The sequence below is a fragment of the Rhinolophus sinicus genome, chromosome 10 (genome assembly GCF_057876585.1).
Source record: "Rhinolophus sinicus isolate RSI-liver-muscle chromosome 10, RSI-T2T, whole genome shotgun sequence".
NCBI classification, from domain to species: Eukaryota; Metazoa; Chordata; class Mammalia; order Chiroptera; family Rhinolophidae; genus Rhinolophus; species Rhinolophus sinicus.
Window position 1 is genome coordinate 6,163,426 of NC_142510.1, and position 13,002 is coordinate 6,176,427.

General features: G+C 41.2%; 1 protein-coding gene across 1 annotated transcript in view; it reads right to left on the bottom strand.

Moving 5' to 3' along the window:
* The window catches only part of MRTFB (myocardin related transcription factor B), a 236,981-nt gene extending 226,147 nt beyond the window's left edge, over positions 1-10,834 (bottom strand). Inside the window, exons 1-4 of the mRNA XM_019750669.3 lie at positions 10,723-10,834; positions 10,441-10,496; positions 8,995-9,074; positions 7,356-7,441 (exon numbers count right to left, since the gene is read on the bottom strand). The gene's annotated coding sequence lies outside the window, so the exon portion shown is untranslated. The remainder of the gene's footprint in view (positions 1-7,355; positions 7,442-8,994; positions 9,075-10,440; positions 10,497-10,722) is intronic.
* Positions 10,835-13,002: the final 2,168 nt, after the last annotated feature.

Below are 13,002 nucleotides of genomic sequence, written 5' to 3' on the forward strand. Positions count from 1 at the left end.
TGAGAAGACAGAGAGAGACACACACAGAGAGACAGAAACGCGAAGGGAAAAACAGGAGCATTACACACCAATCTTATCTGGGGGCAGTGTGCTGGGGTGAACAGTGTATCCCCAGGGTCCACATCCACCTGGAACCTCACAGAGTGACCTTATTTGGAAATAGGGTCTTTGCAGATGTAATTATTAAGATGAGATGACATTGGATTTGAGTGGACCCTAAATCCAGTGACTGGTGTCCCTCTAAGAAAAGGAGGGACTGTGACACTCAGAAGGAAGATGGGCCTGTCACAACAGAAGCAGAGATTGGAGAGATGCAGCCACCAGCCAAGGAACACCAGGGATTTCTGGGAGCCGCCGGAAGCCAGAAGAGGCAAGGAAGGATCCTTTTCTAGAGCTTCTGGAGGGAACACGGTCCTGCTGACACCTTGATTTTGGACTTCTGGCCTCCAAACTGTGGAGAACTGTGAGAGAATAAAGTTCTAATGTTTGAAGCTCCCCAAGTTGTGGCACTTCGTTATGGCAGCCCGACGAGACTTGACTACAGACGTCAGCTATGAGTGAAGCTAACTGGGCTTAAAAATTGTTATAATCCTCCCTTGACAAATACACTTCATAACCACTTGAGGAGCCGCGTTTGAACTGAGAATTTTCCTAGGTTCCTTGGCTTCCTAAGATATTATGGGTGGTGTAAGGACAGTCCAAGGTCCTTTCATTATGGCCCCCAGCTGTGCCCTACATCATAATGGGCCCATGGCAATGGTGTGGACACTTGAGCACACGTGTCCACGCTTTGTCCACCCTCCACACAATCCATGCTTTCTGGTGCCTCCTCAGGCCTAGGAGTAGAAACACCTTCAATGCAGTCCCCACCGTGGGAGAACGGACCTACGAAAGAGGCCTGCACAAGCCCTGGCTGCAGGCTCGGCCACTTAGGGATATGACTCTGGCATCCTGGGTATTCAGAGCATGGTCCAGGAGGCAAGGGGCACAGGACCCAGACACTGAGGACCCCAGAATCCCCAACCCAAACAGGCCTGCGCCCACTTGCAGGACTCTCTCCTTGGTCCTGACATCTCCTCACATGTTGGGGAAGAGTGTGGCCAAAGAGGGACAGAACAGGGCCTTCTAATGCAAGGGCAGGTGCTGCCCTGTGTGCATCTAAGGGTGACGCTGCTTAGCAATTAGTCACATTGCAAAGAAGATCCAACACCACAGCACACTGAAGACAAACGGAAACTTTGTTCGTAGCTTTGTGGGACATCAGAGAAAGAAACCACACCCTTAGACATCTCAGTCCCCTCCCCCATGTTCTTTTCCCGGCTCCCTTCAAAGGGCCTCTAAAAAATCCCCAAGACTTCTTTACTGAGAACAGTCTAGCTTAAATCTTTCTCCCCCAGGAAAGCAAAAGCCAAATAATCACCTATCAATCCACAGCATGTCTGGGTGGATGTGGTGAAGTCTTATTACCTCTCTCTTTCCTCTAAGCAATGTGTTACACCATTTACCAAAGCAAACAAGTAGAGGATAGTGGTGGCAGTGGGGTAGAGAGGCAATACGTGAGTTTTGCTGCTAAAACATAACAAAACCAAAAACTCCAAAACGTTCTTACTCCTATTTTGTAACCATTAAATAAAACAGAATGTGGAATACAACAATATATTTAAAAGAATAATATAATATGACTAAATATAGCTTAATTCCATAAATCACAAATGCAAGGATGGTTTGATATTAGAAAATTTATAGATTCATAACATTCACTGGTCAAAGAAAAACACCGTATGAGCTCACAGAATTCACATTTCTCTCTTTCTACAACACTCCTGTTAAATTGGAAATGCAGGCTTAACATAAGTGAGAGGAACTTGACTCTTAAAATAATAAAGCAAGAGTCTATACAATAGCAAATTGGTCAAATAATGGAAGTATTTTTTACTAAATCCGCATAAGGCAAGAATGCCTGGTATTACAATTCAACACATTCTTAAATTCTGAGAAGTTCTAGCCAAAGTGGGGCATGTTGTGAGGCTGAGATGAACATGACCATCAGATATTCTATATTCGAGCTGCCTGATGTTTTAAAATTTTGAATTCATTTTCAACATTTAAAGGGCTTATATATTTCACGTTGAATAACGATCTCTGGTATATCTCTTTGAAAAACCTGACTATCTGTCAACACTAGGCCAGTTTCCCAAATGGTGGAAATTGGCTGGAACTGAGTAAGAACTTTCCCCTTAGACGAGGTCTGTGCTCTCCCATTTGCTGAAGGCCTCACCTGGCCCAATTCACTCATGTATGTTACTCCTTGGGCTCTATGGGCATCTGAATTCCTGAACCCACATAAGACAAGAAATAGAAAAAGAGGTATAAACATTGGAAAGGGCTCATAATTATCATTATTATTTTTGAATGCAGTGATGCCCTACCTAATATCCAAAAGAATCAACTGAAAAGAACAATTAAAATGAATAATACAAGTTCTGTGAGATGGTAAGTTATAAAACCCATAAAAATTAATATAGTGGAATGACTACAGGTTGGGGAGGGAAGAGTTTAGTCACAATTTGCAATAACAAAATAAACTTTGAATTAACTTGGCAAGAAAGGTGCAGCATTTACGACTCAAACTATAAAATACTACTAAAGAACATGAAAAATGATTGCAACACAAGTAAAGTAAAACACACTATTTTTCCAATATTGTGAGGATGTCTATTATTACTCAAATAACATAAATGTAATGTAATTCCAATAAAAACCTAAACATAACTTTTTTGGGGAAACTTGACCAAGAGCGTCTTAAATGTTCATCTGGAAAACTAAATACTTGAGGACAGCCAGCTAGCCAATAAAAATTCCAGAGCATATAATAACAGGGAGGCGTCTAACAAATTATTAAAATTTATTATGAAATGATAATTAAACTTATAAAAGGTGATTATAGGAACAATCAACATAATAGGAACAGAATTGGAAGCACAGAAACCCATCCAACATAAATATAGTGTGAGACAAAGGTGCTAATTCACATCAGCAGGTAAAGAAAATATTTTTCAGTAAATGGTATCAGGCAGCCAGCTAACTGTTTTGAAAAAACGTTAGCTACACACCTCACATCACAAACCAGTATGTTTTCAATGGAACAGAGATTTAAATTTAATTTAAAAAAAAAAAAAGAATCAAGAATACCAGAAGAAAACTGAGGTGGATTTTATAAATCCTCAAGTGAAAAAGAAAACTTGAAAATATTAAAAGATTTGACAACATGTACAATTATAAAAATATGAAAGGCAAAAGCATAGGAAAAAAAGGACAAAAGACAAATTTAGTTAAATGCTTGCAATGTTTATGAAACTCATCAATCCCCTCAACAGATATAATTCTTAGAAATACAAGAAAGAATATCTGCTAAAGAGTCAATGACATAAGTAGGCAATTCACACACACACACACACACACACACAGAAACAAGAACATATACTCAAAAACAAGTGGCCAAGAAATATATGAAAACATGGAACCTCAATAGTAACTTGAGAAATACAAATTAAAAAATTAAAATAGTGAAATGGCATTTGAACTTAGCATACTGGTGATTAAAGGCACAACGATACTATTCTCAGCGAGGGTGTAGTCAGGAGGCTCTCGTCTGCCCTGCGAACGTGACTACAAATTGATAAAACCTTTCTGTGAACATTATTGTGGATGTGCACAAAGGTTTATCGGAAAAGGTGCTCGTGCCATCATTGCTTCTAATAGGAAACGGCTGGAAACGTAAAGGTCGACGGGAGAGAAGTGGTTCAACAAAGCCCAGGGCAGAGAAGAGTGTGTGAGACCACTGGCCAGCATCCCTTCTGGCTGTGGCTGTGATGCACATTTTATAAATATTTTAGATTTCACCCACACAAGGAAGTGCTCTCCACCATTCAAATAATGATGTACAAGGTCATTTAGCCCATTGAAAAACTAGACAATGCTTGGCAGGAAAAAAACTTACAATATAACATATATAGGAAGATCCCAGTTTAAATGAGATAAATTATATGTGTAAGTAAAGACAGAAGAAAAAAACTGCTAGAAATATATCTCTGGCTAGTAAAATCAGATATAGTTTTTTTTTTGCCCACCCTCATGTTCAAAGATTCGCCCAAGATTCTAAGTATAATTTCTTTAACAGTCCATTGCTTTTCAAGGTAATGGTCGACACTGGTAGAGGCTACCCCTGGGTCAAGGATGGTAATGTCTGGAAAGTGTCCACGTCTAGGGTCAGAGGACTGTGGCCAGATAAAGGGTTACAGCCTTTCAGAGCACAAGATATGTGTGTATCAGGAACTTACATAAGAGTAAGCATAGAAAAAAACCTGAACGATGAGACTGTGGTTCTTTTCTTTTCTACATGCTTCTGCATAGTCCAAATGTGAAGAGATGATGTTATGTTTATAGCCAGGGGGAAAACAAAACAGAATACAGTTGACTCTTGAACAACATGGGCTTGAAATGCATCAGTCCACTTATACGTGATTTTTTAAAAAATAAATACTATAAATATATTTTTTCTTCCTAATAACAGCTTTTTCTCTAGGTTATTTATTGTGAAAATACAGTATATAATTCCTATAACGTACAAAATACGTGTTAATCGACTGTTTATGTTGTCAGTGGAAGAGCACAAACAATAGTAGAAAAATGAGCCAAAAACCGGCGACCTGTTTGGCCAATCACACACAACGAGAGGCTCGGCATCATAGGTCAACGTGCAAATCAGGACTGTAATGAGGTGCTAACTTATGCACAATCCATCAGCAAACATGGAGCAGTCTGACGTTAGTAAGTGTTGGAGACCGGGTGGATCCATCAGTCATTGTACCCATCACCCATGTGAGTGCAAATTCGTGCAACCACGTCACAAAACAGTTGGGCACATTTCCCTCAAGCCAGACGTATACATAGACTATGTAACTCCTAGGTATGTCCCCAAGAGAAATGTTTGCATGTGTAGAAGACTAGGTACAAGAATGGTCATAAAAGTACCGTTTACAATATCAAGAATCTGTGAACAACCCTAACAACCAATAATGAGAGGGTTGTTGAATAAACTGGGGTATGTTCATGTAATAAAATATTAGAGAGGAGCCAAAACAAATGAATAACAGCAAGATGTGGTAATAGGATGAATCTTAACAATATCAGTTAACACACATACATACGTGCTTTTGGGAATACATATAACACATGCAAGAAACAATGAGACTAGATCTATAAGAAGGCAAGGAAATATTGAACACGTAAATTAGGATGAGGGATCACTCTGGATTCGGGGACACAGGGTGGGGGTGAGTATTTATAGTTAGATGTAAGTTATCATCTTATTGGCAAGGATCTAGCTTTTTTTTTGGGGGGTGGTAACTTCATGAGTCCTTTCTGGGTTATTAAAAATAAGAAGCTAAATAAATTAAAGCAAGTGATGTGTGAATAAATGGTGAGCGTGTTTCGCAAACCAAGGATTGTGACGACGTCGATTTTGTGCACCGGCAGTCCAACTAATACATTTCTATGTTAAACGAAAGTTAGACTATGATAAGGGACACAAGATGATTAATTAGAGGAAACCGAGGAAGCGTGAATCTGGATGAAAGCCTGAAGATTCAGTTTGAAGGGACAGATCCAAGGTTTAGAGTGTCAACTGAAAGCCACAAAGGAATCCCCTGAACTGCTCTATGGAGGAAGTGAAACAGACCTACCTGGAGAATGTTTTTCCTTTTATGAAAATGCTCTTCCATTTCAAAAGTACCCTCTCACACCACTCGGCGCACCCAGTGAATAGCCCAAAGATCTGGAACAACTGAGAATACGGTTTCCGCAGCTTTTCAGGATAACTAAGCTCTCGCATCTGCTCGCAAGACTCCTCTCATGCTATCTTATTCCTACAAGGCATTAAATGTGAAATAAGGCCTTGCTTGGCAGTGTGCCAGGAAGTATACTTTTACAACTTCTGTAACCTACGCTCATAGCAGCCCAGAACTTGGTAATGCGTATCACAGTGCTTTGAAGGTTTGGGCATTTCCAGGCAACGAGGATATTTTTTTTATAAATATAAGTAATTCTTTACTGTAATTCCATTATTACGAACACACAAGCTGGCTCTGCTTTTCAGACTCTTTAGGATCTAGATAAAGCAACAGCCTGTAGCTCTAACCTCTGGGCCACGTCTGCTGTCTGGCACACAGTAGACACTTCATGAATGTGTGTTGAGTAAACTGGCGTTGTTTTCTGGATTGCAAGAGAAAACACTTGTTGAGTGAAACATTCTTTCTACGGATTGTATTTTATATAGCAAAAACTGACCTAAAAAGTATGAATGTCTTTATGGTGGATATGTCAAAAGAATAGTTGAAGTTTGGGACTATTGCTAGAAATTAAGGATGCAGCCATTGTATGTGAGATCGGCGGCTGTGGCAAGGACACATCTTCAAAGTATATATAAAATTCAGGAAGTTAGAGAATAACACGTACAACTCTATTCCGCCCCCCCCATACAGAGATTCAGCAACAGTGACTGCGAGATGAAGAGATTAAGACAAAACCCTCCTACATCCATGACCCTCTCGTTAAGACAGTCAAATTCTCCAAATCACTTTGATGTGTACATTGAATCTGTGCACCAAAAGACAGCAGGAGGAAGAGACATATGGAAAAATGCAAGAAATAATTAAGACAAGACCTTTCCCATAAGGCTAGTGGTCAGAAGTAGGTATTGGCGAGAGAATATCTCTAGCAACAGGAAGAAGAGTCACGTTCCCTATCCACTGAGGGCATATTATCTGAAAGGAGAAAATGCTCACATACTTTTCAGATCATAAGCGAGTTTGTGCAGAAACACATGTTCGTATTTTCCCAATTGAGGTCGTTTATATTTTTCAAAGCTCTGGGCCCCTCTTCCCGTCATTGCTGTTCTCCCTTTGGTTAGCCCCGCCAGCCAAACGACTTTCTTCTTTCCTGCCATCTAAGCACATCCGTGTTCATTTCCCCCTAAATTAACTTGCTTGCTGGTTTCCAAGTGTTAAGTTATTTCATGCATGTGGGTTCTGTTGGCACAGCCCATCAGCCAAGCTCTTGACTGCAGTCCTGCTGTTGGCTTGACCTGACTTGTATTTGCTGAAATATGAAGGCACCTGGGGCATAAACAGCTCTCCCGTCTCCTGGCTGCTGGGCACGGGGTGGGGGCAGGCACAGTAAAGGTGCTTCTTTTGTCCTTTGCTACCCAACATCTCCCCCCCATCCAAATTTGTTTGCCAACCTGTGCTTTATATGCCTATCCATGCTGCCTGCATTTAGTAAAATAAACAACTCACCTACCACTGGAACTCTGGGAGGCGGGATCAGCATATCAGCATTAGATGATACGACATCATGACCCCTTCAGGCACGTCTCCTTTGTCTGTTTGCACCCAGAAACAAAGCAACAGATGAGGAAGTGAGGGGGTGTCCAGAGCTTCAGGATAAATCACAATAAACATGGGTTGGCCGGGGCTTCCCCCCCACTAAACTGTGAACTGTACTTTATTAAAAGCCTTTGAGGTATAATTTGCAGAGACTAAACTGCACATACTTAAAATGTACACTTTGGAGACATCTGTGTATGTTGTGAAACCGTCACCACAAGATTCCTAACATTTCTATCAACTCCAAATGAGTTATCTCTTGGGGGTATGGTCAGTTTTTATCTTCAACTTGGAAGCACTTTAGGTTGTGAGGGAATCTGACCTCACCTAGAAGCCCAGGGCTTACCATGGGGTCACCGGCAGACAGTATTTAAGAAATCAATAGCAGCCTCACCTCCCAACCCTGAAAACCACCCCTTCCGCAGGGGAAGAAAAATCTCTCCCACCAACAAAAGACTTGCGACTTGCGGTCTGACTCACACTCACTCCTAGGGCGCATACTCAGCCTCTGATAAGAGGCAGTCAGTGTGTCCTCCCTTTGTTTATAATGAGTCATGCTGGAAATCAGGCAGCTACTTTTTTTTTTCTCTCCCATGTCACGGTTAGGCAAGACTCAGAGGAAGATACACCCCCATTCAAAGTGCAGTCATCCTTCAAAGTGTCCGGTGACTCCCGCGGAGCTCCGTTAGGAACTGTGGCTCAATGGGGACCCCTACTGGTGGAGCGTCACGTCTTGGCGTTGAGATCTGCCTTTCTTCCCGAACCTCAAGGACAGAGCTCAGCGAGTCACAGATTTGCAAGAGGAATGGGAAGAAGCAGCTGAGATTTCTGTGCATCTTGTCCCCACCCAATTATTAGTGACAGAATGGGGCGTGAGTCACAACTTTCAGGCTATGCCCACACTGGGGCAATTAACCGCATAACTGCTTCCATGATGAACCTTCCCCAGCTGCAACGCGCCCGCCCCCGTGGTAGAGCTCTGGGCTGTGAGCCAACAGTCTTCAGCGGCATGAATTGTGATGGCCCAGGTTTAAAAGGCCCAAGTTGCAATTCTTTTACCCAATGCCTTCTTGGCCCGGATTTGAACATCCTACACACGAGTTCTGATGGGAGCCAGGAGGGTGTTTCAACTAGTATTAATGTCATGCAAGTCAGCATAAAGGAGATTCATCTGCTGTTTCACTGTATTGTGGCAAAGGGCTGTTTTGAGAACAAATCACCATAGCAACTCAGCGCCCCAATTACAGTAAGCTCAGCAGGACCAAACTAAAAATCCTTTCAAGTCTTAGGATGGGCTTGTGAGAGTGGCTCACTGTGACTTTCAGTTTCCAGATGACATTAGCCAGCACAATTTTTTGGTTTTAGAAACCACTGAAACGGACGCTTTAAATAATAATAGAACTACCCAGCCAGGTTACATAGGAGGGGTTCTGGGCCACTCCCTCAGTCTAAACACATGCAGACCTCAGTGCCAAACAGCAGCATTTTGGTGTCAAAAAAGAAGGATTCAAAGAGGGCTCCGTGTTACTCATTGTTGCAATGGACTTACCAGTTTCATTCTGAGTTGGGGGTACATGACTGTAAATACTGGTTTTTCAGAAGAGGCAAAGCAACACAAAGACAGGTTTTCTGTTGGTGTGAAAGAAAAAAACACTTTTATTCCCCCTCCACCCCTAGGACCCTAACACTGAGTTTTGGTTTCATTTATTACCTGTTCTCTCTCTAGCGTCTTCTTTCTGTCCCCCTACACTGCTCTTTCCTTCTGATTTACGAACAAAATCACCTTTGACGGGCTGCTGCCCCATTCCTTCTGCACCCACGCGGTCCCGTGGTTTCCTCAGCCCCAGTCTGGTGTGGGGCCCTGGGCTCCCTGGCCCACTGTCCAGGACGAGCAGAGCTCCCTGCATCGCTGCATTCTGACTGACACCACTGGTGTTCCCACTGCTCAGCTCTGTGAGTCATTCCCTTGAAATTCTCTCCTGCTTTTGATTCTGGTTGCTGCATGATTCAGAATCTTCTTCTAATTGTCTGTCTCCTCTGTCTTTTCGCCTCCTAAATTTAGGCACTTTCTAAATGCTGCCTGTTTCGATTTCTTTGCTTTAAGCAGTTACCTGATGTCTTCAACTCTCCCTTCTGTTTGGATGCCTACTGCATCTTAAATGGAGACCGTCCTCTGTGCGCGATCTCAAAAGCAACTCCATCAAAACTGAACTTACTCGTCCTCCCCACACAATCAGGTCTTTCTCTTGTTTCTGCGGACAGTCATCATTTCCTGAGCCTAGGCCTAAAGGCGAGGCGTTATTTAGGCTCTAGGCCTAGATTTTCTTTGACACTTCTCCCACACTGTCCTTTGATGGCTCCTTTCCATTTCCAAAGCTGTCATCTTAGTTCTGGCTGTCATTACCTATTGTTTGCTGGTTAACAACAGCTTCTGAAGTGGTCTTTCCACCTCCAGTCCTTGCTTCTAGGTAGCAAGGTATGGTAGACAGAAAGTAGGCTTTGGGGTTTGAACCCCATCTCTGCCATTTATTTCCATGGTGGCTTTAATTCTTAATTTCTCAGAGTCTTAGTCGTCTCATCTATAAAGCAGGACAATCCCTCATTTGGGGTGTGAAGATTTAATGGGGGAACACATGTAAAATATCTGGCACATTGTTAAGTGTTCAATTAGTATTAGTTCCTTTCCATTTCAAACTCATTACTGCCAGACAGAAGTTTTAAAACAGACTTCTTGATGACGTCCTTCCCTTACTCAAACATCCGTTTTTCTACTGAAAGAAGGTCAAACTCCTCAAGCCTAGCACTTAAGAGACTCCTCCAATCTCCCCAGTGTATTTGTCTAAGCCTACTGTTCACGACGCTGTCTTTAAATAGCAGCATTCGAGTTCCTATCTGTTTCTTTGCTAAGATTCTGGACTTGGGCTGAAGTACACTGCCTGCGTCTCCTGTCGGAGGAAATCCTAGCTGTTCTTTAAGATTTGTTGCAAATTCTTACCTTCTCTCTGAGGCCATTCAACTGCATATGACATCTTCTGTTGGGTGTCATCCTTCCTAGAAACAAAGGTGCACAGGGAAGCAAGTGTCTTAGTCAGTGAGGGCATTCTCTCACTGACACCAAACTGTGGAGCTCATAATTACAGGAAAAGTGTCCCCCCACATACCACCCTCTCAAATATAACTGTGCCACTATTTCATTAGATCTGGTTTATTTATTAATACTATTTTCCTGAATCCCAGAAAACTCCCATGGTTGAAATCGCAAGTTCACTTTGTTTACCTGTCTCCCAGGCCCTCAGGGAGTAGAGTTGTTTTGATGTAGAAATATCTTTCCGTGCAAATGGATCCTTGGGAATATCTAAAATTCCTCTTCTTTCTCATTCATGAATCAGTCTCTTTAACACTGATAGTCAATGGCTACACAGAAAAAAAACTCATTAAGTATTCAGTTGAGATTTTGTACACAAAATTAGAAATAGGCGCCCACTGAGTTAGCATCTTAAAATAAGTCCATAGTTCTTAAATATTTGATCAATCGATTGTTTTTAATATTAAGATCTTAGTATCAAAGTATAGTGCTTAAATGTTTGTGTGTGTGTGTGTGTGTGTGTGTGTGTGTGTGTGTGGTATACAGAGTGTGCCAAAAAATGTATACACATTTTAAGAAAGGAAAAAACTATTAAAATTGTAATACTCAATATATACGGATAACAAAAGATGAATACAAGTCATATTTGACTTCTGCAATTACAGGAAGTGCTCAAAGTGGTTCCCATCAGTGTAATTTTAATAGTTTTTTCCTTTCTTAAAATGTGTATACATTTTTTGGCTCTCTCTCTCTCTCTCTCTCTATCTATATATATATATGTATATGCCTATCCATATATATATATATATATATATATTTATATAGATAGATAGATAGATATATGGATGTTTATTATCCATCTTCTAGTTTACAAGGTTTAACTTCAGGATGAATGAAGCTGGAAATACGGTTTCATCACAGTGTGAGGGATATAAACAATAAACGTCTAAGTAGTACTTTGTCTTGTGCACCTGAAATTAATAAAATAAATAAATAAATAAATAAATAAATAAATAAAAGAACTCTCATTAAGCCTCATAAATATAATAAAGCCATAATTAACAGCAAAAAAAATTTCAGGGACCCTGAGATTTATAATTGGTCAAAAGAAGGCAGAAATAAAAATGCAAAACTGATTAAGTCCCACTAGGCAATAACCTTTGCGATGCCACTGGACAAGTATCACTTGTATAGCTTTCTCCCGCCATCTGTAGGTGGAGCGTTCCTATGAAACCTTTCATGAGGCAAAAGGGTACAAAGCGAAGAAGCCATTGCCATTAATTTATATGGAAAAATTGTGAACCATTTCCAGGCCCAAATTCAACCGAAGCACACATCTTTATTTTGTTCACCATGATTAAAACGCTTAATTACATCCAGTTGTACACTGAGCCTAGCCCCCTTATGAGCTCTCTTATGGCTTTTCTGGTACCTTAGGACACATCTTGCTAACGGATGCACAAAACAGATCCAGATGAGGCACAGATGCTCACTCACACAGTTCAGGGCTATGGCGGCTTGATGCTGAGATGCTGAGTGTGGTTCCGGGGAGAAGCTTGGCCGGGCCACTCTCACTGCTCTGGGTGCCCACTGCCTCTGTAACAGCTTGCTGCAAAACAAACACTGAACGCTATTTTTGTTTTTTGTTTTGTTTTTATAAAAGCAAAAAATCCTCTTTAGATTTCTTCCAGGTAACGAAAACAGGTACTAATGAAGGTCTTTCGTAAAAGCCAAGTGGTATAACGTGAACTTTCGAAAAATGGGGATTACCTGCATTGCTATCAGGTTTTCTTCACGTTAACCTGTCTATTCTTATAAAGTTGCAAAACGGCCTTCCTAATCAGTCAGCAAAAAGTTCACCGATAAATCAGATGATCCCCAGGCAGCACAGGCAACTAGACAATAGCCAGCTCTACGAAGCATTCTTTGACCTCTTTCCAAGTGTTGCATACTTGCTGTTGACACTGTTAACTAAGAGAGACATGAACACAAACCCGTTTGCTTTTTCTAAGACACATCTGTAATCAGACAGTGGATACTAACCAGTCTCCCACTCTCCCCCCACCACTCGTCACCAGTGTTTCATCATGGGCTCTGGAGTCAGACTGCTTGGGTTCAAATCATGGGTCCATCATTTATTACTGGGTGACCTTAGGCATATGACTTAACCTCTCTGTGCCTCAGCTTCACCACAGTAAAGAGGGATTTTAAATAATAGTACCTTTATAGCTTTGTTAGGAGGATTAAATGAGATATTGCACAAGTGCTCAGTAAATGTGAGTTATATTACTACCACTAAGAAAGGGTTATTATTCTACCAGAGTCTTTATTCTGACGTGAAAACATTTTGAGAAATGACCTGATCTATGCCTTATTAAAAAGGGATTTGGTTCTATGTTTTAAAGCAGAAGCAAAAATAATTACATCACAGAAATGAGCCAATTAGTTAACTAATAATTAAACTTGTTTAAG